This window comes from Macrobrachium nipponense, chromosome 15, assembly GCF_015104395.2.
Source record: "Macrobrachium nipponense isolate FS-2020 chromosome 15, ASM1510439v2, whole genome shotgun sequence".
Lineage (NCBI taxonomy): Eukaryota > Metazoa > Arthropoda > Malacostraca > Decapoda > Palaemonidae > Macrobrachium > Macrobrachium nipponense.
Window position 1 is genome coordinate 8,358,430 of NC_087208.1, and position 27,552 is coordinate 8,385,981.

Below are 27,552 nucleotides of genomic sequence, written 5' to 3' on the forward strand. Positions count from 1 at the left end.
GGGAACATCAACCTCAGACGAATCTAATTCAAGAATTAGCAACTGTATGCAATCTTTATCTTTCTGTGAAGTTTCGTCATGAGCCGCAATAAATTTCTTTCTGATAACAGATATCAGAGATATAAAAACATCAGAAGGTGGTGCCTGCAGTCCTCCGCCTCTGCTAATTGTGGTGAGCCAAAAATTTTCTGATCCATTGCATACCGATGCTTTAACCCTAAATTAGGATATTTCAACGAAAATTTCTTGACGATACATACGATACTACATATATATATTATATATATATATATATATATATATATATATATATATGTGTGTGTGTGTGTGTGTGTGTGTGTGTGTGTGTGTGTGTGTGTGTGTGTATCGTCAAGAAATTTTCGTTGAAATATCCTAATTTAGGGTTAAAGCATCGGTATGCAATGGATCAGAAAATTTTTGGCTCACCACAATTAGCAGAGGCGGAGGACTGCAGGCACCACCTTCTGATGTTTTTGTATCTCTGATATCTGTTATCATAAAGAGATTTATTGCAGCTCATGACGAAACTTCACAAAAAGATAAAGATTGCATACAGTTGCTAATTCTTGAATTAGATTAGTCTGAGGTTGATGTTCCCAAAGATGTAATTAGGTTTTTACTAAAATTTCTGCGTATTTTACAATGAAATATCTAAATAAAATTATCATAATAAATAAAAAGAAAAGGAATGAATGCCGAAGCATTAAAAAAAATTTTGAAGCTAATACTGAAAGGATATCGAAAAGTTATTTGTTCCTGTTTTCTTAAATGAATCCAAACAATAATACATAAGATGAAAATGTTTTGTTTTTGTCCTTATTACTGGATAATTTCACGTTCTCTAACCTTTGCTGACTCACGGTCCCGGTGGATCAACTCAGCATTAAAGTGAAGGTTGAACAACTCTTAACTGGAGATTAGTTTTAATAAAGGAAACGTATTTTTATCAAAATAAAGGAACCTCATAAATGAGCGACACCTGGCCATAGTAATCTCTAGTTAGTGGGGAGGGGCTCACACGATTACCTGCGCGGAAAAGGTATTATTTTCGTCCCCACGTTAACAGACCCTTCCATTTTTAATTAAATGAAACTCAACTTGATTGGTTTTAGTTCACCACTACCTTGAGGCTTCTCAGGCGAATGACAGCCATGTTTCCCTAACTCCCCACGTCAGACCCCTCCCCGACTCCCACAATGCACCATTAACAGACAATGATGCAGTTTTTCATCAGTCGCAGAGAGGCGCCAACCCTCGACATCCGAGTAGGATGTGTTTTGGAGTCCCTCCCTCACACGCTTATGTAATATTGCGGAATAGAGTAGACGTTGTTCTAATATACCTAGCAGTCGCTCCTCTCTTCCTCTCTCTCTCTCTCTCCCTCTCTCTCTCTCTCTCTCTCTCTCTCTCTAAGTTATTAAATGCTCTTGCGTCAAGGTAAACTCTAGACTGTTATCCCTAGATGATCATATTACTAGAACAATAGAACAGTAGAGTATCTAGTGTTCAGGGAACTGAATCGCCAGACCAAACGCAAGTAATGAAATTATTCAATTTAGTCTGTTCTTTCATATTTGGCAATTTAAGATCTAAAGTAAACATAAGGTATATATATATATATATATATATATATATATATTATATATATATATATATATATCACGTGCCAGCCGCAATCTCGCTGGGTCCAAGGGTTATGGTTTCAATTGATTGACTAGATCAATGACTTGGTTCAATTAGCAACAGGATAACAGAATCAGTGACTATGTAAGACCAACGAAAAAGGGTGACAGCAAACAGAAAGTAGTCAGTTCAGCACTGAATGATATACTGACTACAAAAATTTGGTTCAAAAGAAAACATTATGCGTCCACTAAACTTAAATATAATTTTACTAAAATGCTAGGGATATTACAGGGGCTTCCAGTGAACCCTTGGTACTGAAGGCTATGTTAAACACGGTTACAGCACTGAGCGTCAATCACTGGAGTGGCGATCTCCCTGCCGACCGCGTGACCTCTGGCGGCCATATTGAAAGGTCTCGGTCCAGCTCATAGTACTATACTTTATTACTATTATTATTTCTATTATCTCTTTTACTATTATTATTATTCTATTATTAATACTATTATCATTTTTACCATTATTATTATTATCATCAGTATTGTGCTGGTATATTATTATTATCATTATTACTGGAACCAATTTCACAGAGAAAAAATAACCTTACAAAAGCAGGCTGGCCTAAGCACTCCACCCATATTGGTCAAGGCCTAAACATCTGCTATTGCCAATCTAAGCAATGTAGCAGAAATGGTTCTTGTAAATTACAGGATTTAATTTTCATGCAATCACCAAACACTAGCTAAATTGTAATGTACAATCACTAAACACCAACATTCACAATATACTTACACTCACTAAACATTCACACTTAATATACACTCACACGCACTAAACACACACTCACTAAACACTTACACTTAACATACACTCACACTCAATAACACTAAACATTCACTAGTCACCTACTATACACTAAACGCTCACTAAACACTCATAAAACACTAAACACTCGCTAAATACTCACTGTACCCCTAACACTCAAGAAACATTTACTAAACATTTATTGAACACTAAATAATCATTAAGCATACAATAAACTATACTAAATATTCACTAAGTACTAACTATACACTAGACACTCACTAAACGTTCACTAAACACTCACTAAACCCTCAACACTTATTAAACACTAAATACTCACCAAACCCTAAATGCTTATTAAACCCCTAAACACTCATTAAACACTAAATAGTGGATAAACATCCACTCATCACTAGTTTAACACTCACTAAACACTTGAAATAATATATACTAATCATTCACTAAACACTATCATTCTCTAGACATTCACCAAACACTCACTAAACATCCTCAGAGTACTTACTAAATATTCACTACACACAAACATTCTGAACACTAACATTCACAAGTCATTCACCAAACACTCACTAAACATTCACAAAATACTTACTAAACATTCACTAAAAACAAACATTCACTAAACCCTAAACACTCACTAAAAGTTAACTGAATACTTACACACTATACATTCACTAAACACTAACATTCACTAAACTATAAACACTCACTTAACATTTACTAAACCCTAACACTCACTAAACATTCACTGAATACTTAACTTTAAATATTCAGTAAACACACTAACATGCAATAAACCTTCACTAAACCCTAAACACCCATTAAACACTTACACACTAAACATTCATTAAACCCCCAAACACTCAGTAAACATTCACTGAATACTTAAGCACTAAACATCACTATACAATAACATTCACAAGACATTCACTAAACACTCACTTACCATTCACTGAATACTTACACACTAAACATTTACTAACATTCACAGAGCATTCACTAAAACCTAAACAGTCAGTAAACATTCACTGAATACTTACACACTAAACATTCATTAAATCCAAAACTAAACATTCACTAAACCCTTAACATCCGCTAAAAACTTACTCATTAAACATTAACGATAAAAAACTCAATACTCGCACTATTCCCCTGTTTAATTTGTAGGTTACCAGACCTTCAATTGAACTAAGTAATATACTGGTAGAGAGATCGCAACTCCAGGTATATACCCTCTATGGGTTACAAACACTAACTAGTGCCATACCAGATATGATGCATTAACTGAAATAGCTATAACTAATTCTAGAGTTAAAACTTAGAGTAAAACAGGGTTTTCTTTGTCAGGTCTGACACAGAACAGCCAGAGAAAAAGTAACACTCAAATAACAGCGTCTATGATCACATTTCGTTTGCAATTGTTTTTATTTAACACCATTGAATGACACACAGGTAGACACAACAGTACTGCCAGTACATCTGCAAGATATTCATTGTTATAGCAACTGAGACTAAGGATATTGGAAAGAATTTACTCTACTAACTTCCGTATTTGGCTTCAAGCAAAAATATTTACTCGACAGCTTGACCGCAAGAAAACAACTAGAATCACTTTATTAAAATATGACTATGTCACTGTACATAGAGATTTGTGTCACTGCACTAGGTCACTTCACTTGAATGGGAATTTGGGGGAAAGCAAATCCAGAGAGTGTTGTGAGGATATAGGAATGGGAACGGAGAAGTTGTATAGAAATGGGACTTGGGATTACAGACACTGGTTTAAATCGAAAATACAGTTCTCTTGGCACCATAACTTATATGTCAGTGGACTTGATGTTCGTTGTAGTGTGAACCAATGGGGATGATGGCCGATTGAAGCTGGTATCTTCTTGCTGCCAATGAAGGGAGTAAGTAGGGACGACTGGATAGGCTGATTGCACAAGGCTAATGGTAAGAGGTGTTGGCTATGGTTGAAGAGCTTGGGATTCGCCTGGAGTATGGGTCCATTTGGGAAGGATCGTAGGCTTCTAGCATAAGGCATGATAGCTACGGGTATAGGTCTATCAAGACTAGAGCCTTCTTCCAGGTGAACGGCTTTCGTGTACGGCTTCTTGCTGTACTCAACTTCCTACTGTACACGGCTTCCTATTGTACTATTTTGTAAGGGCGATCCTGGGCCCTTAGATCCCCGTCTGCGGTCGCCTTCTTGTTTCTTTGACAAGGGAACAATATTTCGACAGAAACGAGTGTCTCAAAGGAACACCGATGGAAAGGGCGTCGCTGAGGAGAGAGAGAGAGGCTGAGAGTTGGCGGAGTTACAAAGTACGAAAAGGTTAGGGTCAGGTGGGTCAGGTCAAAGTTTAATGGCCCGCGACAGGGTCGCGATGGGTTGGCCCCTGGAGTGGAGGTGTTAATGAGGGCATTGCGCCCCTAGGAAAATTGATACAATAGCAGACTGAGAGGTGCGAAGATTATACTCTGGCTACGAAAGGTTGAGACTCAAGGGTGATAAGCATTGCTGCCATATTTTCTTAAACTCGTTCAAACTTTTCAGGAAAAAGGGTGACGAATACGATCTGGTGGATTTGGCAGATTTTTTGAGCAGCGCTGGCATTTCCTCGTGTATGGATGATTAAGGGAAGTGACCGCCAAGGGTCACAGTATAAGAGGATTGTCTGTCACCTCCCTCCATTCGTCGGTACGTCGGTACAAAAGCAAAACACGGAGATCAAAACATTATACTACTTGGACCTTGCTGTACATGGTTCAAATTGCTCAATGCAAAATTTAATTAGGGTTTTATGTATATATATATATATATATATATATATATAATATATATATATATATATATATATATATATATATTCAATCAGATGAGAGCATTAAAAAGGGTCCAGGAATCCACCAAACATTGTGAAGAATATTTTATTAGGAACGTTTAATACTACTTCAGAGTACATCTTCAGCCTGTAATTATAAATTGTGACAATTTAATTAATAGTAAAATAATACATTAAGACTAAAATATCAAGATAATAAGTTAATTTAAAACCTTAGAGAACATTTAAAACAAGCAATAAACTAAAACTTTAAGAAATATGTTAATTAAAATTTACAGAAACATTTAAAACAAATAATGAGAGGACAAGTACCCTAAGTAAAAGTAGAGAAGGGAATGATTTGAAAACACAGTTCGGCCCAGATCTCAGTTATGCTAAATACAACGTGGCAGCAGCCACGTTTGCATTTAGAGAAGGAACCAGTCGTTTGATGTATAATGACTCAAGTGTCGTTAAGTAATTGTTGGAAGTGCTGTCAATGATTGAGAAATGTGTTTTATCAATATTAATTTTACATATTATCCAATATCCGTAACCACGCCAAAATATGTAAAATTAATATTGATAAAACACATTTCTCAATCATTGACAGCACTTCCAACAATTACTTAACGACACTTGAGTCATTATACATCAAACGACTGGTTCCTTCTCTAAATGCAAACGTGGCTGCTGCCACGTTGTATTTAGCATAACTGAGATCTGGGCCGAACTGTGTTTTCAAATCATTCCCTTCTCTACTTTTACTTAGGGTACTTGTCCTCTCATTATTTGTTTTAAATGTTTCTGTAAATTTTAATTAACATATTTCTTAAAGTTTTAGTTTATTGCTTGTTTTAAATGTTCTCTAAGGTTTTAAATTAACTTATTATCTTGATATTTTAGTCTTAATGTATTATTTTACTATCAATTAAATTGTCACAATTTATAATTACAGGCTGAAGATGTACTCTGAAGTAGTATGAAACGTTCCTAATAAAATATTCTTCACAATGTTTGGTGGATTCCTGGACCCTTTATATAATATATATATATTATATATATATATATATATATATATATATATATATATATATATATATATATATACACAGAGTCCGGTCCCGTATTATGCTTGCTCGAATTGTGAGATTCCCCTTTTATGCGGTCGCTAGTTCTCAAAATTGATTTTCTGTATCGGAAGCCGTTCAAAGTCTGCGAGTCACGCGCCGCAAAACGTATCAAATTTATTGTATTTTCAAGTATTTTAGAGGTTGGGGGGTTTGCTGGTATCTGAGAGAAGGGGTGGGGGAAATGCTTGGAGGAAAAAAAACTATTATTCCTCCAGGGGGGAATGCAAGAGAAAGATTTCCTGCTCAGCCATTAGCTAAGATGGAAGGCTCTCCTCACGTATTTGTGACGTCATAGCGCAGTATGAATGATCGGTGTCATCATCATCGTCATACATATTATTCAGATCTGCGAAGTGTATTTTGATCATCCGCATCCTGCAGATTTGATCATGTATTTTTTTCTATTGTTGAAATAGGTTTTGATGAAAATGACAAGTATAAGTAATTAACAGAGAAGCAGATGTGTTTGAGAGAGAGAGAGAATCGTTTGATCTAAACTTTCCAAGAAACCGTCTTCCATGTTGAATTTTGAATTTTTATCATTTCTTTTTAATAAATTGTAATTTCATATCAAATTTTAAATTTTTGAGAGAGAGAGAGAGAGAGAGAGAGAGAGAGAGAATCGTTCGATCTACACTTTTCAAGATACTGTCATTTCATGTTGAATTTTGAATTTTTATCTTTTCTATTTAAGAAATTTATCTGAACGTGCCGGAGGATGAGATAGAGGAGTTTGAAGGGGTTTTTGGCAGAGGATAGGTAAAGGAAATTCCATCCAAAAGGTTTTTTAAAGGAAATGACTATCGTACAGTGCACCTGCACCCAATGGTGGCATTGTTTACGTGTGGGAGTTTTCACCATCTTGTGTGTAATTTTAAACTTTTTCAAGTTATTAAAACCTTTTTAATGTTTTATTTATCCATAAGACAATTCGAAAAAATTACAGTATAGTACATAGAAAGTATTGATAATGGGTAGTATAAAAAAGTTTGACTGGGTAAGTTGACGTTTGCCTTAGCCCTAATGGAATTATTCCCATAAGGTATGATTCAAAATCTCCGAATTTCCAATTGACCAAATTCTCGCATAATTGGGGACCATACTGTATATATATATATATATATATATTATATATATATATATATATATATATATATATATATATATGTTTGTTTTTTACGTGTGTGGTGTCTTGGATGGGGTTATATAAGTATAATATTAAGCCTTGCTGTAAATGTCTGCCACAACCCACATGTGTAAGGATATGGAATGAGAATGAAGCGCTTTTGACTTACCTTTCCTTAGAAAACTGTTTACTTACGTAAGGTCGCCATGGAAAATCAGCCAGTTAGATCTTAATTAAGTTTATTAACAAAAACATTGTAGAGCATTGGACAAACGGAACGGCAGAAAGGCCACGCGGAGAGGCACAGAACACTGTGTTAAATTATGCTATTAACTGGGAAGGGGCAAAAAAGCTTGTGTGTTCTAATAATGCAATGGAAAGGAATGTCATTGAATCTAGTTTTATAAAAGAAAGTTACAACAATAATATGATTATTAGTCAAGGAATTTATGAACTTGATCCTGGATTAGGATTAAATACCTCCTTTGGCAAGATGGGAAACGTGTCAACGACACTAATTATAGGAAACCTAGAGTACAGGTTTGTCCATTTTTTCCATGAGTGTTGTGACCGAACGCAGGTGGGAATATGCAGGTGGCCAGCTAGTTTGTGGCGCGTAAAGGACTCATGACAGCTGGAGGTCGCGTTCTTGTATTCAAAGTATCTTGGAATGAAATTTTAAGGCTACGAAGAGGAAGTTAAGGGAAACAAAGCTAAGCTTGGCTTACTTTGAAGCTAAGTTGATTTATGATGGCATTAAGGGGTCGAAGGCATGGCGTCTGGGATTGTCTATGATTTATTTGACAGCAGGACGAACTGGCCTCATTTTCCCTGGCACTCTGTTGTGCTGCTCCTATCTGAAGGTAAAAACAGCTATGGGTAAAAAACCTGAAATCTCTGCACTGAAAGAAAGAAAACCCGCATTTTTCGCTTTGTCTTACTTTACATGTCTTTTGGTTGGCGAAAATTTGATGCAGTAAGAAATGCAAGCATTATGAAGTGACGCATGCGAATTTTATATATATATATATATATATATATATATATATATATATATATATATATATATATATATATCCATTCCATTCCATATACATACATATACATTATATATATATATATATATATATATATATATATATATATATATATATATATATATATTATATATCATTCCATTCCATATACATATACATATACATATATATATATATATATATATACATATGTATATATATATATAGTAGGTATATATATATATATATATATATATATATATATATATATATATATATATATATATATCCATCCATATACATATACATATACATATATATATATATATATATATATATATATATATATATGTATATATATATATATATATATATATATATATATATATATATATATCCATTCCATTCCATATACATATACATACATATTTATATATATATATATATATATATATATATATATATATATATATATATATATATATATATTAATAGTTGTACCCGGCCATGCGTTGCTGTGGCTGTTTGGTTAAATGGAAAAGAAAGAAAAGAAGAAGCACCTTTCTCCCTTTCTCTTACTCTCTCTTTCTCTCTCCAGCCATCACTGTCTCTTGTCCTCTTTCTTCTCACGAAAACCAACTCTCTCTCTCTCTCTCTCTCTAACCCTCCTTGTCTTTTTTTCTTTTTCCTCTCCCTAACACCCCTCCTACTCTCTCTCACTTCCTCTCACTCTCATTCTCTCTCTGTCGACCCCTTTCTCAAACTCCGCCTTCTTTGATGTCATTGATGTTTACCCTATAGTATTCTTTTCCAAATGATAAGTCATATGCAGAAATTATGTATGATAAATTCGTAAAGTAACTAAGTCTAAGTGCATAACCAGCCCCGTTTCACAGGTAGAACCAGCTCTGTTTCTGGGAATCCCTTCTCACCCCCACCCCCTTTAGAGGAGGAGAGGTAGGATGAAACCCCATTATAAAAACACGCACGTATTCGAATGCAATGTGTGTCAAATTTTCAAAGCAATCGGCGAAGAACTTTCGGAGATTTAAGAATTTGAACAAACAAATATTTACATTTTTTATTTATATAGATGACAGAATACGTTAGCTCAAGCGGAAAGGAGGGAGAAGCAGCGAAGAAAGCCGGCTCAAGCTAGATACAAGTGTACCTACAGTCGAACCCGTTTAGTCACATCTGGGGCAAGTATATTTATATACAACTGAAGTTTGTAGTTTTGGGCAGGTAAGAGATTATATCAATAAAATGGAGTCTATTCTGAGGTGCGAAAGCATGTTTCAGAAAATTGGTAAACCTGAATGTAAACTATTTAAATTTGAAGACAAAATCAATAGATTTTTAAAAGAACTTAATACTGAGAATATTATTAACAAAGACACATAATATGAAAATTTATATTGCTCAGGTACATCGTTTAGTCCTTTACGGTCAACCTAAGATATGATTAACTGTCATAATGTCAAATGGCAGGCAGGAACACGCAGGAATTTGACATTATGTCAGTTAAGTATATCTTAGTTTTACCAGACCAATGAGCTGATTAACAGCTCTCCTAGGGCTGGCCCGAAGGATTAGATATGTTTTACGTGGCTAGGAACCAATTAGTTTCGTAGTAACAGGACCTACAGCTTACTTTGGGATCCGAACCACATTATATCGAGAAATGAATTTCTATCACCAGAAATAAATTCCTCTCATTCCGCGTTGGCCGAGCGGAGAATTGAACCTCGGGCCACCAGATTGGTAGGCGAGCACGAAAACCACTCGTCCAATGAGGAACTGACATTATGACAGATTTATTCCAACATTTCGCAATACATTACTGTATCCTCAAGGAATTCTTCGATAGATGTTTATATCTATTGTAGAATTCCTTGAGGATGCAGGAATGTATCGTGAAATATCGGAATAAATGTGTCATAATGTCAATTTCCTGTGTGTTTCTGCCTGCCTTCATCTACTTAGTGTGACTCTGCCGAGTGGCCTCCTGCTGATTTTGGCTATATGTATTTCATTATATATTTTCCCAATTTTGCCACTCAGTAACATAAAAATAGCAGTTAAACAATCACGAAAGCATTTCTCTCTCTCTCTCTCGCGCGCACGCACATATTCCTCACTTCGTTTGTCCTGCCACTCACACGTCTTTGCAGAAACCGCCAGTGTCATATGCCAAAAGCCAAGAATGAAGCCAGAAGCCGCCAGAGAGCAAATGAAGTTAATAAAAGAGGTAAGCAAAAGAAACTCTCTCTCTCTCAGATGCTCCTCATACCCAGCCAATTTCAGAGTCCTCGTAACTGTGGAGCTACCCCTTGTTCCCTGCCCACTGTGTTTCATGTGGCTGCAATCTGAACCCTATTTGATGGCACTGGAGTGAATTTCCCTCCCTTCATCGGCGCCCTTTAACCCTGATAGGTTTCGCTATATTGGTACCCTGTTAAAGGTGCGTGCGGGTCAAGCTCAACCTGAGCGCCCAGAAAAAATTTTTAAAATTTTATTTTTACTAGAAGGCTTCACATTTTATTTTCTAAAATCAATTTAAGCATTGATAAAAACTACTGAAAAGATAAATCTTACCCATCTACAAATTAAATATTTATTACAAATATATTAAAAGATAAGTATATACAAAAAATAATTTACAAAAATATTTAAAAAAATACAAAATAAGGTATATACACACAAAATTGAGGGAATCCTTCCTAAAACTACCATTTACAATTTGTGACTGCAAGAAAAGGTGTTGAACCCATAGAAGTCAAAATCTGAAAACAGAAAAAAAGGGTAACTCTTTTTGGCCAAAAAAAAATTGTCAAAATTTCACGAATTTTTTTGGTACCTAAATTAAATAGGAAGTGGCTAATTTGTTTTATAGAATAAACTCATATTAACCTAGAATGGAATTATGTAAAAAGATCTGCACTAAGATGTAATTTATTGTTATATCAGGGGCAAAATCTAAAGGTCATTTTTTGACCCACTAGGTTCACCGTGAACATTTCTTATAAAAATCATTGTAACTATTATAAAATATGATATTTATGCATGAAAATATACCAATGTATCACACATTCTACAGAAAACAAGCATAGAGATATGCCAACTTACCTTTCGGGTATGTAAACAAAATGGCCACAATCCACACCAACTTTGACTGCCAAATCTGCCACCTGAACTATCTGACTTGCACTAACAAAACTATAAATTGAATTTTCTATGGTGAATCTATGGCTCTTTTTTTAATTAATAATATATGAGGGTGTATAGCCATTATTGCAGTTAGGAAGCTTTGTCATAAGATAAAGCTCAGAAATGCTATTCTCTCTCTCTCTCTCTCTCTCTCTCTCTCTCTCTCTCTCTCTCTCTCTCTCTCTTCATACAGTGTATCGATGGTTTATTTACATAAGCTGATGTAATCTGTCTCCAGAAAAGGCACAGACCCGCTATTCCCCTCTCAAATGGCAATATAAGGCATCTCAGCCGCCACAACCAATGGCATGCATATGGATACACACACCATCCACCCACAGTTTCCAACAATACAAAACATTAGCAGTATCAACAGTGATAGACAGGAAATCACTACATAATAACTTTGCCTTTTTCGATCCCCCACACATTAAAGGTGCGTGGGGTCGAGCTCGACCTGAGCAATTCTCAGAAAAGGGGGAAGGACAAAGACAAGGTGAACGCAGGTTCTGACATGATTGTAGTGTGTGTTCTGCTGGCCTCTTGCAGGTCGATCACCCCCAGATTCAAGATAGACGATGATTTATGGGAAAAAGACATGTTTTTTTAAACACTCCTCGGGTCGTGCACGACCCGTCGCACCTATTATCCAGGGTTAAGAAGCAGAGACCAGCGACCAAAGACAGTATCGTATAGCCTTCATCCCTGCTGTGAGAGGTGGATCTTCTTTATCCTAACGCTCTGGGTACACATCCACATCCGCGCTCCAAGTCCTCAGCACATGTCAGCAATCCGATCACGTGACCCCAGTGGTACAAGCAGCTGTTCTTTCAGTAATAATTTGAACTTTGAGAGTCTGAGTGCCCTTATGGCGCCCTTGAATGTGTTGAGTAATCAACTTGTAGATATATTCCCTTTCAATTTCATCCTTAGAGTTTCCCTTACATTTACCCTTGAAACCTAATCTCGGCCCTGAGCCGTAAACTCCAATCATGTATTAGACCTCGTAAGGGCTTCCTTTTGATTAAATCAGATGTGTTTAATCATTGTCTAAGCAAGAAGAGTCTAGATTTATGATAGTGTCGACTTCTGCAAAGAATCTCTCATGCAATCAATGCATGATGTAAACAATTAGCAACTGCTAGAGTTGATTTCACGAGAAAAAACGAACCTGAAATCCCAGCACCATTAAGCCCATATGAGCAAAAGGAAAGAAAGAAAACCCCCACAACAGGTAAGATGTTGTTATTCAAGTTTTAGGCATTTAATGTTATGAGTAAAACCAAATTTTGACTGCTACCTTTTCAGTTAGAGGTAGGAAAAGCTTAGGATTCCATGCATGCCAAAATTTTAGCTACGAGAGAGAGACGTTTCAATTACTAACCTTAGCTTTTTTTCTGTGCTATGCATGACAGCACGAGGTAGGTAGGAAGTGTTATAACTACCAGGAAACAGCATCAGGTTTCTTTTGCACAAAAGAAATCACCAAAAGCTTGTGTCGAAAGAGATTGCACTAGTTAGGCGTACAGACCACTCTGAGTTGGACTTTATTTTAATGTGCAAATACGATTTTGCATTGTTTAACGTTAGCGCAGCGAGTCTGCCTCTCTCTCTCTCTCTCTCTCTCTCTGCCTCCACGTGGCTAATTAGTAGGAAGAGTTAGGGAAGAAATTGTAAAAAAACACACGTTAAAGCTACTCAGGAGGCAGTAGGAAGAACCCATTACTTCGATTTTTCATTCATTCAATTTCTCTTTTGAGAAGTGTTGCTTTAAAATAGGTAGATATCATCACATAATAATATCTCTTCTTGTGTAAGTCTATGAATAAAGGAAAATTTTTACTTTAGCTTGAATGAATTAACAAAATAAGCAATAGCATTTCACACCAGAGAATAGTATAAACAAAAGGGTTGTTTTGGTTCGCATCGACCCCCCTTCCTGCCTCACACGAGTGGTACCAGCTAGTCAGCGACGAATTAGTGCAAATGACAAAGGAAAGAATTTGTTCATGTAATCGTCGTTCTTTCCCACGTAGAAGGGTCAGGTAAATAAGTCAAGGGAACAAGGGAGAAATTACGTAAGCAGTGAAGAGAAAAGTGTCTTGTGGATCACGTACTGCTTATGACATTCATTTGTGTTATTATTATTATTATTATTTTTTTTTTTTTTTGTAAGGAGCCCAGTAGGCATTCCTATATCATTATTCATATTACATTAATGCGAGCACAAAAGATTTTGATTGGTGACCATTGAGCAAAACCATTTACATCAGCGTTGAGGCATACGTTCCAACTAAAGAACCACAGAATATAAATCATTATTTTGCCTGCTTGTAACGCCATATTTTTCTTTACATACATATCGCACTCGCATCATCGTGTGTGCGTATTTCCCACCATTCATGGAGAAAGAGGTAGTTATTACCGTACATACTTTATTTTCGGAGATGAATATTCCCATTTTTGTGGACTCCATATGCAATGTGACAATTAATTTTACGTCTTGAGACAGAAAATTATGCATTTTTTGTATATGCCTATTCTGTCACAGTGTGGGATTGCTTTTATTTTTATAGTCATCATGACCAACACATTCTCATTTGCAAAGTCCATTACGGTCTGTTTGACTGCTTGATATTATACCAGTCCATGCAGCCAAGACTTTCCACCCACATGACAAATAAATCCGCAAAATTGTTATACGCATATCCCATTACAGTCCGTTGACTGCTTTTACTTTTTTCAGTCGGTTTGACTGCTTTTGTATTTTGATAGTCCGTGTGGCCAACATTTCTTACGCCCTCGTGACAAATAACTTTTCCGTATTTTTATAAGCACATCCCATTACAGTCTGATGACTGCTTTTCATTTTTCAGTCCGTTTGACTGACTGTATTTTGATTGTTTATTTGGCCAATATTTTACACCCTCGCGACGAATATTTTACAGTCTGTTGGCTGTCATTTGTCATTTGCAGAGAATTTGTAATCCCTATAATAGGATCTTACATCCTAGATGCATTTCATTCACCTTAGTGGAGAGCGTAGAGCTTGCACATTCCATGGTTTTGTGCCTACCATGCCTAGAACTCTCAGCCCCATTCCTAGTCCCCCCAGGGACTGCATTCCAAGGGGTAAGTGCCTGTGTTTACCCTAAGAAATTCCCGTTCATGCACTCACAACTCCATTCCTACAAGATGGCGAACAACCCTGTATTAGAGGAAATTAAAGCCCTTACTGAAGCAGAGAAAGCTGCGAGACTAAGGGGCCAAGAATTAGCTATCTGGGTACCCATGGAGAGGGAAAAAGTGCTGGTGGAGTAGGAAAAAGCAGGAAGGGAGAAAAAAAGGGAATTCCAAGAGAAAAGAGAAGCACCAGACAGGGAATTCCAAGAGAAAATAGAAGAAGCCACAAGAACAAAAAGGGAGAAGGAAAGAGCAGAAAGGAAGAAAGGGAATTCCTAGAGAGAAGGGAAGCAGCAGAAAGGGCTCACCAACTGGCTATGGCCAACGCAGGCATACAGCCTCGTACATCCCAGTCATCACACTCTATTCTTAGTAGCATGGGAACCCTCATCCGACCGTGGAACGAGTCCAAGACGGAGGCCTGGCTCGACCATGTGGAAAATTTCCTGGATAACTTCCAACGTTCTCCCACCAAAGTAGCCCTCATCTTGGGAAAACACCTCGAAGGCAAGGGGCCATTGCCTTTCAAGCCCCCGCCATTCACGAGGAATGAGATCTCACGCACATAAGGGAGGCCATTGTCAAAGCCTTTGAAAGGTGGAGATAAAAATGGAGGAGCATGCCGAATTGGGGATTTTTTTGTCATATGCCCCTCCTGAGCCTGCTACTTGGTGGATAAAATTCCAAAAACGATTGAAGAGTGCTGTAAGTGGGTGGACGTCTGGGACACCCACCACCCACTACAGAGTTCTCTGAATAAAAAAATCCGCCCTGTTGCTCCCTCTCTTGCCAACTCTCAGACGACGCAGTGCCAAAATAATCAGTCACTTAAGCAGGCATTGTAACAAACCTGGGCACTCCTCAAAACAGTGCCACTCTAAAACAGATCCTCTGCAGTCGACCCCCGCCCTCCCTCCAGAAGAGAAATCACCACAATAATAAGAATAACTGCCATTGGCAGTGGAACAACTGGCCAAAGCCTGATTCTAGCAGGTGCTTCTGTGACTCGTGCAAGGAGCATGGGAACACCTCTTCCTGGGCTCATTGCCCCAGAAAGGCTGCTGCTCCCGCCATTGCCATAGCAGTGATGGAGCCGTCGATTTTAGGCCCCCCAGCTCAGTGCCCCATATTTGTTGCACCTTCCAGAGGTCACTATCCTGCCAATCAGGTCCAGGCATTTGATAACCCTGGTGCACATCTATCCATAATTCGAGAGGATAAGGTCCCTCATGGAGCTAGGATTGAGAGGCATAAGTTAATTGCGATTGAGAGCCTCAACCATGTCAAAATGTTCCTGCCTACCGTCCGGTTGAGGATCACACAACCTCACCATTCGAAAATGTGTACTTTGACGGTGGCTACCTACATTCCCGGCAAGTATGACGTGTTGTTAGTATGGGACATTAAGCCTCATCTTATTTTTGAACAGTCTCAGGGCTCCTGCCCTTACCTTGCTCCAAACCAATCCTGCAGTCCTCCAAGACCTACTTCTGCACCATACCACTTGAAGGTATCAGGCAGTGCCATGCTCCGCCCCTTACGTGCACTGAGCCACACTTGAATCCTCTTACTCCACCAGGAACGGCCTCAGTGCCAGTGCCAAGGCAAGATTCAGGTCTTCCTCACAAAGCTCCCCGTCCAGGCTACTTCTCCACAGCTGCTGGCTTGACTTAGCTACCAATACCAGAAGCAGCGAAAAGCCAATTCCACCTGGAATTCCACATGACACACCTGACAGTAGCAGAATCTCCTCCAAAGGCATGGCCTCGCAAACTGCCCCAGAGTCGGTCACCCTAAATCGGGAGCCTGTAATCACCTCCTCCTCTTCCCCTTCATCTGCAGCTAATCAGTCCGGGTGTAAGTACTCTGCCAACCATCAGTTGGCCAAAGAATGTCAGAAACCAAGTCGAGCAGCGTTAGACATGGGGGCAAATGCCATTGTTTCGACTGTCACAGCAGCCTAAACCACTTGTGTCTTTCAACGTTTCCCCCCACCCCCTCAACATGGCGTCATCAAACCGACCTCGGAGAGGTCGAAGGAAGAAAGGTGGAGGACGCCGAGGATTCTAGAAACCTTGGAAAAGCCCATAGGCTCCCTCTGCACTAGTGTCCTGGCGCAGTACCATATCCTTTTAGAGAATCCCGGCCCTTTTCCATCCAGAGGAGAATGCTAGATTCTGCTACTTCAACTTCCTTCTTATTCCTCTTTTGCAACTTTTCTATTTTGACTTCCCACAGCCTCTCATATATAAATTCCTTCCTTCTTTATCGTCCTCTCTTAGGCACCTTTTCCTACTGTATGCTCTATTTGGGCAGACCCCACTCACCAGCAATTCTGGCATTAAGAATTAGTATGATATCTGGAACTGCTATAATGGCATCTGCAAGCTTCTAGCAATACCTTTTAAAAGTCCCCGGACTTATCACCATAAGTGCCACCTTTGGCACCATATTCATTTAATTAAGGGAGACTAGAACACACTTATAGTGAGATAGAATACTATATATTTAGCTTGATGTACCAAGGCGATATTGTTAAAAGCATGGCTCTATTTTGTAAATTATCCATTTATTTTAAGTGTGTGATCAATAATTCCCTACTCTCTATTATTTATGTTTTGTTTATTCTCCATCGAGAATCACTCCCATCCTTCTTAGTTCTATCTTAATTTTTTATTCTACCAGTCTGGCACCGGGTCATTTGTATTACAAAACCGCAGAGTCCCAACACCCCTGTGAAACGCGTCTGTAATGCCCCTTCAGCGCCAGTTAAGAGCATGAACTGCCTTAGGGTAGATGGTATTCATTTATGATAGAACTAAGTTTATTATTAACCCTTTTAGAATAAGGTTGAAATAAGTAAAGATTTAGTGAGATAAAATTTATGCTCACTTCGTTTTAGTGAGATAAAATTTATGCTCACTTCGTTATTACAAGTAGTTAGTATTTCATTTAAGTAAAATAATTGTAATAAGTTTATTAGCTAATCTTTGAGAATAATATGCCTGGGCAAGGTAATATTCAGTTGAACATTAAATTATCACATTTGATTTATTGTTGTTCACTTATACTTTAAGGGACTTTCCCAAGGGAACCTTGAGTAATTGTAACTCAGTAAGACTATCTCGCAAGATGCCCAATGGCAAATTAATATACTTATAGCTAGTGGTTGCGAGTCAATAGGTGTAGCTGCTTGTGTTACATGAACCCAACAAATTTCACTAGTTTAAGTCTTAACCCAACCACTAATGTTCAATTATGCCTGCACAGTTATAAATGCACGGTCGGACTGTGCAGTTATAACTAAACGTTAGTGTGGACAACCTGCACAGTTTTTCTGGCCTGCGCAGGCGGCCTGGGTAAATAGCTCTCAACCGATGAGCCTCGGGCCAAACAGCTGTGCATGCGCACTGCCAACGTTAATGTGGTGGAGGCAACTTTTTTGGCTCAGTTCTCTGTCCGCCGCGGACAAATAACATGTACTAATCAAGAACATTGAGCTGGGTTTTATTGAATCGAAAAGTGTTTATACTTAAATTGATGTTATATTGGATTTACTGGGTTTTATTGAATCGAAAAGTGTTTATACTTAAATTAATGTTATATTGGATTTACTTGTTTTTAATAATTGATACGGACGTCAGAATAATATTTATCTATAATTTTGCCATTTTCCACAGAAAAAAAGTGTATAATGAAGGTTAAAAGTGATAGCATCATTCCTGAATGTCTTTAGATTTCATTGAAATCTATATGATTGAGACTGTTTTGACAAGCAAAATCCGATGTCTATCGAACAGATTAAGCCTATGTATGTTGTTTATTCGTGGTTATATGCAAGACAGTTTTTTTTTAATGAGAATAAATATTAATATGACAATAATGTAAAACAAGAATAGGCCTATATCCGTTTATTCGTGATTATGCACCATGTATGTAATTCGTTACTAAAATGAGAGAACAAAATTACATTCTACTTTCTAACGAAACAAGATCATACAATATTGGACTATGTATGTTTTTCCATTGCTTACATCTCATGGAAGATCGCTTTGAAATTAAATTAGAACAATCAACACACTAATGAAACACAGGAAGACAGTGGTATACTGAGGATTTTCATTCATTGTAACACGTCATAAGAAAGTCAAACTTTAAACGAAAACAAATCAGTACTAACCCTTTTAATGAAATAGAGAAAATATTAGGCCTATATGTGTCAACTTTGAAACGAAAGCAAACGATTACGAACTTAATTATCTTTCCGTGGAGCTCTTATTTCATTCATAAAATATTCAATAAACATTATAAAAGTCCTTGGGGCCAAATCTAAACCCTTAACACATTCACATCGGAATATTTAATTCGTCTTTATCAACCCTCTTTCACTGAACGTCTTACTTGACGTTTATGCGTTTTTTAAGAGGTCAGCAAGTCAATTGCAGCCAGAGCATCGTGTGTTGACGACGTGGCTCCTACGGAGGACTGAGGGAAAAGTCTGTACCGTTAATGGCGAAGATTTGCCGGCACAGTCCGACTATACAGTTGTAACTGCGAAGGCATAACTGAACGTTAGTGGCCGGCTTTGTGTGGTCAGAATCCTCAGAGGGGAGAGATAGAGTAATTTCATTGCAAAATGGATAATTCACCAGCTCAACCCGTCTAGGGTTAAAATTACTCTTAAGTTGGCGAGGTATTATATATTTTCCCCATTTTGCCACTCAGTGACGTAAAAATAGCAGTTGAACAGTCAGAAAAGCACCTCATTATCTTTCACACGCGTATCTCTCTTCGTTTGTCCTGCCACTTTCACGTCTTTGCAAAAACCGCTGGCGTCACATAGCAAAATCCAAGAATTAAGCCAGAAGCCGCCGGAGGGCAAACAAAGTTAATAAAAAAGGTCAGCTAGCAAGAGAAACTCTCTCTCAGACACTCTTCAGTCTTCAGACCCGGCCAAATTAAAGAGTCCTCATATCTGTGGCGCTGCCTCCTTGTCCCTTGCCCTCTGTGTTTCATGTGGCTGCAATCTGGATTTACCTGACGGCATTGGCGTGAATTTCCCTTCCTTCATCGGCGCCCTTTAAGGAGCAGAGATCAAATACCAAAGACAGTATCATATCGCCTTCATCCCTGCTGTAAGAGGTGGATCTTCTTTATCCTAACACTTTGGGCATACATCCATATCCGGGCTCCAAGTCATTAGCACATGTCGGCAATCCAATCACGTGACCCCAGCGCTACAAGCAACTGTTCTTTCAGGACACAATCTTAGGGTTATAGTATTTATGCTTGGATTAAAATGAAATTCTGTACACATATCAAGTACCGTACAATGAAGCTTCCCAGCCATTTTTATTACTATAGCTTTATATTTATTTTCAAGTTACCTCAGTTTTTTTTATTTTTCCCCTTTTTGCATTTTTTAAAGCAATAACTCAAAAACGATAAGGTATATGAAATTTTAATTTAAATCCCTAATTATATGCATTAAATAGAAAAAAATGCCTGCAATATAATTTTTTAATTCGAGCTTCATTTTGTCTTACATTTAAAAAAACAAAATTTTCGAAAATTTGTCATATAAGAAATTATGAAAAAAATTAATTCTGTATTGGCCATAATTTTTATACATCCTTAAAAAGTATTTTGCTTTTTACAGAATTGTTTTATCTTTATAAATAGCTGAGTTCTATAGCTTTAAAGTTTAAAAAATGAGATTCAAGAAAATCGCAGTTAAAGATTAAATGTATTTAAAAGTATTTTTCTTTAATATGTTCTAATTTATTTTTTGATGGTAAGTTATCTTGTTTCCTATGCTATGCGGCCTCTAAAAAGTGAAAATAGGATAAAATAAAATAAAAATCACATTACGGACTGACCTACTAGAAGGGTTGCTGGTACCCCGTCCCCTCCCACCTACCTGGTGTTTAGGATATTACTCTGTTATAAGAAAACTTGTCAGAAAGGTATCATCTGGCACCACCAGACTCAGTTATAGCTGGGTTAGCTATCTAATAAACCCCGGCTTCATAATCTTTCTTCTTCTGTGTGCAAAATCTCCTTTCTTATATATGAAGGCCTTTTTCGTTCATTACGAATAATATCGTCAGCTGAAGAAACCACAGTCAGTGTTGCATAGAACATGAGCCTTTCCTTGGGTTTTTTACTTTTGCTTAGATATCCGAGGAGGCATTATGTGATAATAAACATAAAAAACCGAAAATATCACAATAATACAGTAATATATTATATATATATATATATATATATATATATATATACTATATAATATATATATATATACAATCAAAACACGGTGGAAAAAAACACAATATTAACTTAGCTAACTAGTGTTTCAAGGTTACTGGGTCCAGACACGTCGCACGCGGCTCTGTTTGATGCCAGAGAGAAAGGAAAAAGCTTGTACTACCACCAAAACCAAACAGAATGAAATATCTAAGTTTTTCGCTGAGATATGGATATACAAATTATTGTGAAGTAAATTACACCGGCAGTCAGTTGTAACTGGCCATTTAAATCCACGAGTATTACGCATTTAAAGGTTATAAGACAATAAAAAAAAAAAAATTAAAGCTAGTCACAGGAGGACGGGGGGGCAAGCCAGCCCAACTCAGTGCCGGTCCCAAGCCCGGATAAATAGGGAGGGTTGGAGTCAGGAAGGGCATCCGTCCGTAAAATCTCCTGCCAGAACTTTTATGAAATGAGTCTTACAAGGAATGAGAATAGGGCTAGGTTGTCACCCGGAAGTGACCCACAGAGACATCACCCTAGCCCTAGGACATGTAAGGGCTACCGCATTGTGAGCGAGTGCCGCTAAAGAAGCTAGCTCATGAACTAAGAGTAGGAACATTAAATGTTGGTACAATGACAGGAAGTGGGCGGGCAATAGCTGACCTCCTGAAAACAAGACGTGTAGATATTTTCTGTGTACAGGAGAGAAGATGGAAAGGTAACAAAGCGAGGGAACTTGGGGAGGGGTATAAGATAATCTATAGCGGAGCAAATAAAGAAGGCAGAAATGGTGTTGGAATAATTCTGTCAAGTGAAATGAAGAAGGAAATTTTGAAGTTAATAGAAGAAATGATAAGATTATCTGGGTCAGGCTGGTAGTTAAAAATTGCACTGTTAACATCTTTAGTGCAGATGCAGCCCAGATAGGATGCTCAGATGAAGAGAAAGATCGCTTTTGGTCAGACTTAGAGGAGAAATGGAAAAGGTACCAGCAGATGAAAGATGCCTTGTCGGTGGAGATTTGAATGGGCACGTATGCCAGAATAACCATGTGATCAGCGCCTTATACATAGTGGGTATGGCTATGATGGAAGAAATGAGGAGGGTGAGAGAATAGTTGATTTTGCTGTGTCCAAGGATATGGTACTGGTAAACACTTTTTTTCACCAAGCAGCAAGAACATCTAGTTATGTACAAAAGCGGGGGAAGGTCCAGCCAGATAGATCACATCATTTGGTAATGATGGACTTGGTTATGGAAACTGAACAAATAAGGAAGAATAAAATGCATGGGCCAAAGCTGAAAGAGACTGAACTTTGTAGGCAGTTTAGAGAAAAAGTTTTAGAAGAAATAACACATGAAATTGAAAATGTTGATGAATGGTGGAACAGAGGGTTGCTAGAGAAATATTGGGTGAGAGTAATGGCATGATATTCGAAAATAAGGAAACGTGGTGGTTCAATGATGAAGTGAAGGATGCAACAAGCAAAAGAGAGAAGCAAAGAAAAGGTGGGAGGGGACCCAAATGGAAGAGGACTGGATGGCCTGTAAGGAAGCAAATAAATTAGCAAAATAAACTGTAGCAGTTGCTAAGGGCAGAGCATATGATCAGCTTTACCAAGAGCTAGATACCAAGGAAGGGCAAGGAAAGATCTTTAAACTAGCACACATGAGAAATAAGAGTACCAAGAATAAAACACACATAAGACAGATTAAGGATAAGGATGGAAATGTACTGAGAAATGAGAGAGACTTAATAAGATGGGAAGAAGATTTTGAGGCCTTATTGAATTAAGAAAAGGAAAGATTTCTAAGAGGAGATGGACACAAATTGTGGACCAGTCACAGAAATAACAAAAGCTGAGGTTAGAGGGACACTGGGTGGGAAAGATGAAAAATAATAAAGCGGTGGGACCGAATGGCATACCAGCAGAAGCCTAGAAGGCTCTTGATGAGGAAGGAATTGACTTATTGTGGCAGTTAATGAAAAAGATTATGGAAAGTGAGACAATACCCGAAAAATAGAGAGAAAGTATATCAAGCCCAATATTCAAGGAGAAAGGGATATTCAGTGTTGTGAAAATTACCAAGGAATAAAGCTCGTGTCACATACACTGAAGGTATTTGAAAGAATTATGGATGAAAGATTATGGCAACAAGTTTTCATCGGTAGACACCATGAAGAGGCTCAGTACTGTGGATGGTATTTTTGCTCTGAGATAAATTATGGAAAAATACAGAGAAAAGCAAAAGGTCATGCATATGGCGAGAAAGCACATGACAGAGTACACGTCAGGAAATATGGAGATGTCTCAGGGAGAAAGGAGTGATGAAGAACTATGTTAGAATGATCAGGGAGATGTATAGAAATGTAAAGACCAGCGTCAGATCTACAGTTGGAAGCAAAAAACATTTCAAGTTGGAGTCGGGCTACATCAGGTTACTGCTCTGAGCCCACTTCTGTTTAACACCGTCTTGGATGTGTTGATAGAGGATGTCAGGGAAGAATCACCATGGTGTCTGCTCTATGTAGATGACAGTCTTGGTAGCCAAGAACAGGAAAGAAGTGGAAGGGAAGTTTTAAAGATGGAGATATGCCTTGGAGAGTAGAGGTTTATGGATAAGCAAGAAAAAGACAGAGTATAAGACAACCGAATTGGATGGCGACCAGCAAACAACAATCAAATTAGGCGGAGGAAACATCAAAAGGGTTCATAAATTCAAATACCTTGGCTCAGTGATTGACAATGAGGGGAATATGGAAGAGGAAATTAACAACCGGATGTCATTTGTGATAGGAAAGTCCCTACAAAATTAAAGGGCAGAGTGCACAAGGCAGTGGTCAGACTAGCAAGGACATATGGATTGGAAGCAGCACCACTAAAGAAAACAGAGGGCAGAAAGTTGGACGTAACCGAGACGAGGATGCTTAGATGGATGAGCAGAGTAACCAAAATGGACATATTAGGGGTACAGTAAAGGTCACTGTAGCATCAAAGAAAGTGCAAGAGGCAAGGTTAAGATGGTATGGCCACCTGATGAGAAGAGAAGAGCAACACATGGCAAGAGAAGTGATGGACGTGGAGGTGGATGGAACACGAAGGAGAGGAAGACCTAAGACCAGGTGATATGAGGGAGAATGGAGTAAGGGAGGAAATGACACAGGACAGAGGTAGATGGAAGAGACTCATTAAAAACAGCGACCCCGAATAGGGATAAAGCTGGGAAGCAGAAGAAGAAGATAAGACAATAACAAAAATGCTATTTTTCATCATATAACCCTAAGATTGTGCAATTCAGTAATAAGTTGGACCTTGAGAGTCCGAACGCCCTTATGGCGCCCGTGAATACGATGAGTAATCAAATTGTAAATATATTCCCTTTAAATTTCATCCTTAGAGTTTCCCTTGCATTTACCCTTGAAACCTAATCTCGGCCCTAAGCTGTAAATTCCGATCATGCACTAGACCTCATAAGGCATTCCTTTTGATTAAGTCAGATGCGTTTAATCGTTGTCTAAGCAAGAAGTGTAGATTTATGATAAATATATATGTATATGCATACAAACACACACACATATATGTATATATATATATATATATATATATATATATATATATATATATGTATCTATATATGTGCATATACATATATGATTATATACTCGTATATCCCTTCGTGTGTTAAAGGCGCTTCACACTGTACGTCCTGATTTCTTGGTTCCTAGGTTTGTGCCCGGGAGCCGACGAAATTATTATCAACTAAAAATTCCCCTTCCATTAACACATATAAAAATATTAATTCTGAGGTAGAGTGAATTAGATATTAAAGGACATTTGTAGCTTAACGCGTATATACTACGAATCACGGTGATTCGTAAGTTATGTACGCGTTAAGCTACAAATGTCCTTTAATATCTAATTCGCTCTACCTCAGAATTAATATTTATATGTGTTAATGGAAGGGAATTTTTAGTTGATAATAATTATATTATTAGTTGATAATAAATATATATATATATATATATATATATATATATTTATATATATGTATATATACATACAGACATAAATATATATATATATATCATATATATATATATATATATATATATATATATATATATATATATATATATATATATATATATATATATATATATATATATATATATATATATATATATATATATATATATATAATATATATACATATGTATATATATATATATATATATATAGTTATATATATATATATAGATATATCTATATATATGTATATACACATATTATATATATATATATATATATATATATATATATCTATATATATGTCTGTATGAATATATACATACCTATATATATATATATATATATATATATATATATATATATATATTATTTTCATATATCTAGAGCCCTCTTGCTTAGACAACGATTAAACGCATCTGACTTACTCAAAAGGAATGTCTAGTGCATGATCGGAATTTACAGCTTAAGGCCGAGATTAGGTTTCAAAGGTAAATGCAAGGGAAACTCTAAGGATCTCATAAGTGAAATTTAAAGGGAATATACTACATATATTATATATATATATATATATATATATATATATATATATATATATATATATTATATATATATATATATATATATATATATATATATAAATTATATATATATAGATATATATATATATATATATATATATATATATATATATATATATATATATATATATATATAGTATATATAGAGAGAGAGAGAGAGAGAGAGAGAGAGAGAGAGAGAGAGAGATATATATATATATTATATATAATATATATATATATATATATATATATATATATATATATATGTATATATATATATATATATATATATATATATATATATATATATAGAGAGAGAGAGAGAGAGAGAGAGAGAGAGAGAGAGAGAGAGAGAGAGAGAGATCTATATATATATATATATATATATATATATATATATATATATATATGTAAATATATATATATATATATATATATATATATATATATATATAGAGGAGAGAGAGAGAGAGAGAGAGAGAGAGAGAGAGAGAGGGGGGGGGGCAAATATGCAGAAAACTCTCAAGGCTGTACGAGTACTCATCTTTTAGTAATTTTTCAAAATGCCAAAGTAGGGTCACAGGTCAGAAAACCCTGATGAAGAACGGATTAGAAAAGCATAGAATCGAATGTAGAATTTTTGCCCATAGGCCGAACGCTGGGACCTATGAGGTCATTCAGCGCTGAAACGGAAATTGTCAGTAAAAGATATGTAAGGTGTTTAGGAGGGAAACCTCAAAGCAGTTGTCCTATGAAACAAATTGATCGGAGAGGGTGCAAAGGAAGATGGAGTCAAGAGATGGAGTCATTAGACGAAAGGTGTTGCAGCCAAGGTCTGAAGGGACGCTGCAAAGAACCTTAAGTAATACCCATAGTGCATCGCATGAGGTGCACTGAAGGCACTCCCCCCTACTGATCCAGGTTTTCTTAGGAGAAACCCAACGGCTTTATTTCATATACAGCTGCTAGTCCTAGATGAAAGTCAGAAACCATACAAGCGAATGAATGTTAACCTTTTGCACTTACCTGGCTCAGAAGATGTGAAAGACGTTGCACTGGATATTTAAATCAACTTCCTGTCATTCCTTAATTCTGATGAAAAGAAATAGATAGAAAGCGACTGGTGAAACAAAAACACTTCAGAAGTCAAGATGTCTCTCGTTAGCACATATTAGTTACATAGACAATGTATCGAAGTTACATTATAAGGTAAACATCAGATGTCAACATATGATATTTTTCATTACTGTAGTTAAGAAAAATCTTGAAAAATTATCACTGAAAAATATGCCGCGAAAATGAGCGTCTCTTTCTAAATCGTATAATGCACGTATCAAGTCATGCAAGCGCTCGGTTATTACAACCACTGAAGGAATAAAAGATTTACTCGTCACTCTTCTTAAACTAATCTTCGCCGTTGCCTGTCAAAGCACACAGTCACGGACGTATATGGCACGCTTGCACCTCCTGAGAACTATCCTGCAATCTCCCACCTAACAGGTTAAACAGCATTTCCAAACTGCGCTCTCAGTCTCGTCTCGAGAGCCGGGAAGCGTCTCGCATCACGGCCTGTTGGGGATGGCGGCTGTTTTTCAGGGCACCATTATTCATTGGATGGCCAACGCCCAATTAAACTTCCGCATATAACGTACGGTACAATAGCTCCATTGCTCTTAAAAGTTTAGGAGAGCCAGATTTAGTCACTATTTGCTGATGCTGTTACTATTGCACTTAGTGAAATGAGGACATT

The 27,552-nt window shown here is 37.0% G+C and overlaps 1 protein-coding gene across 1 annotated transcript in view; it reads right to left on the reverse strand.

The window, feature by feature from the left end:
- Positions 1 to 27,270, reverse strand: part of LOC135226991 (uncharacterized) — a 159,838-nt gene extending 132,568 nt beyond the window's left edge. The window contains exon 1 of the mRNA XM_064266712.1: positions 26,829 to 27,270. The gene's annotated coding sequence lies outside the window, so the exon portion shown is untranslated. The remainder of the gene's footprint in view (positions 1 to 26,828) is intronic.
- Between the last annotated feature and the right edge of the window lie 282 nt (positions 27,271 to 27,552).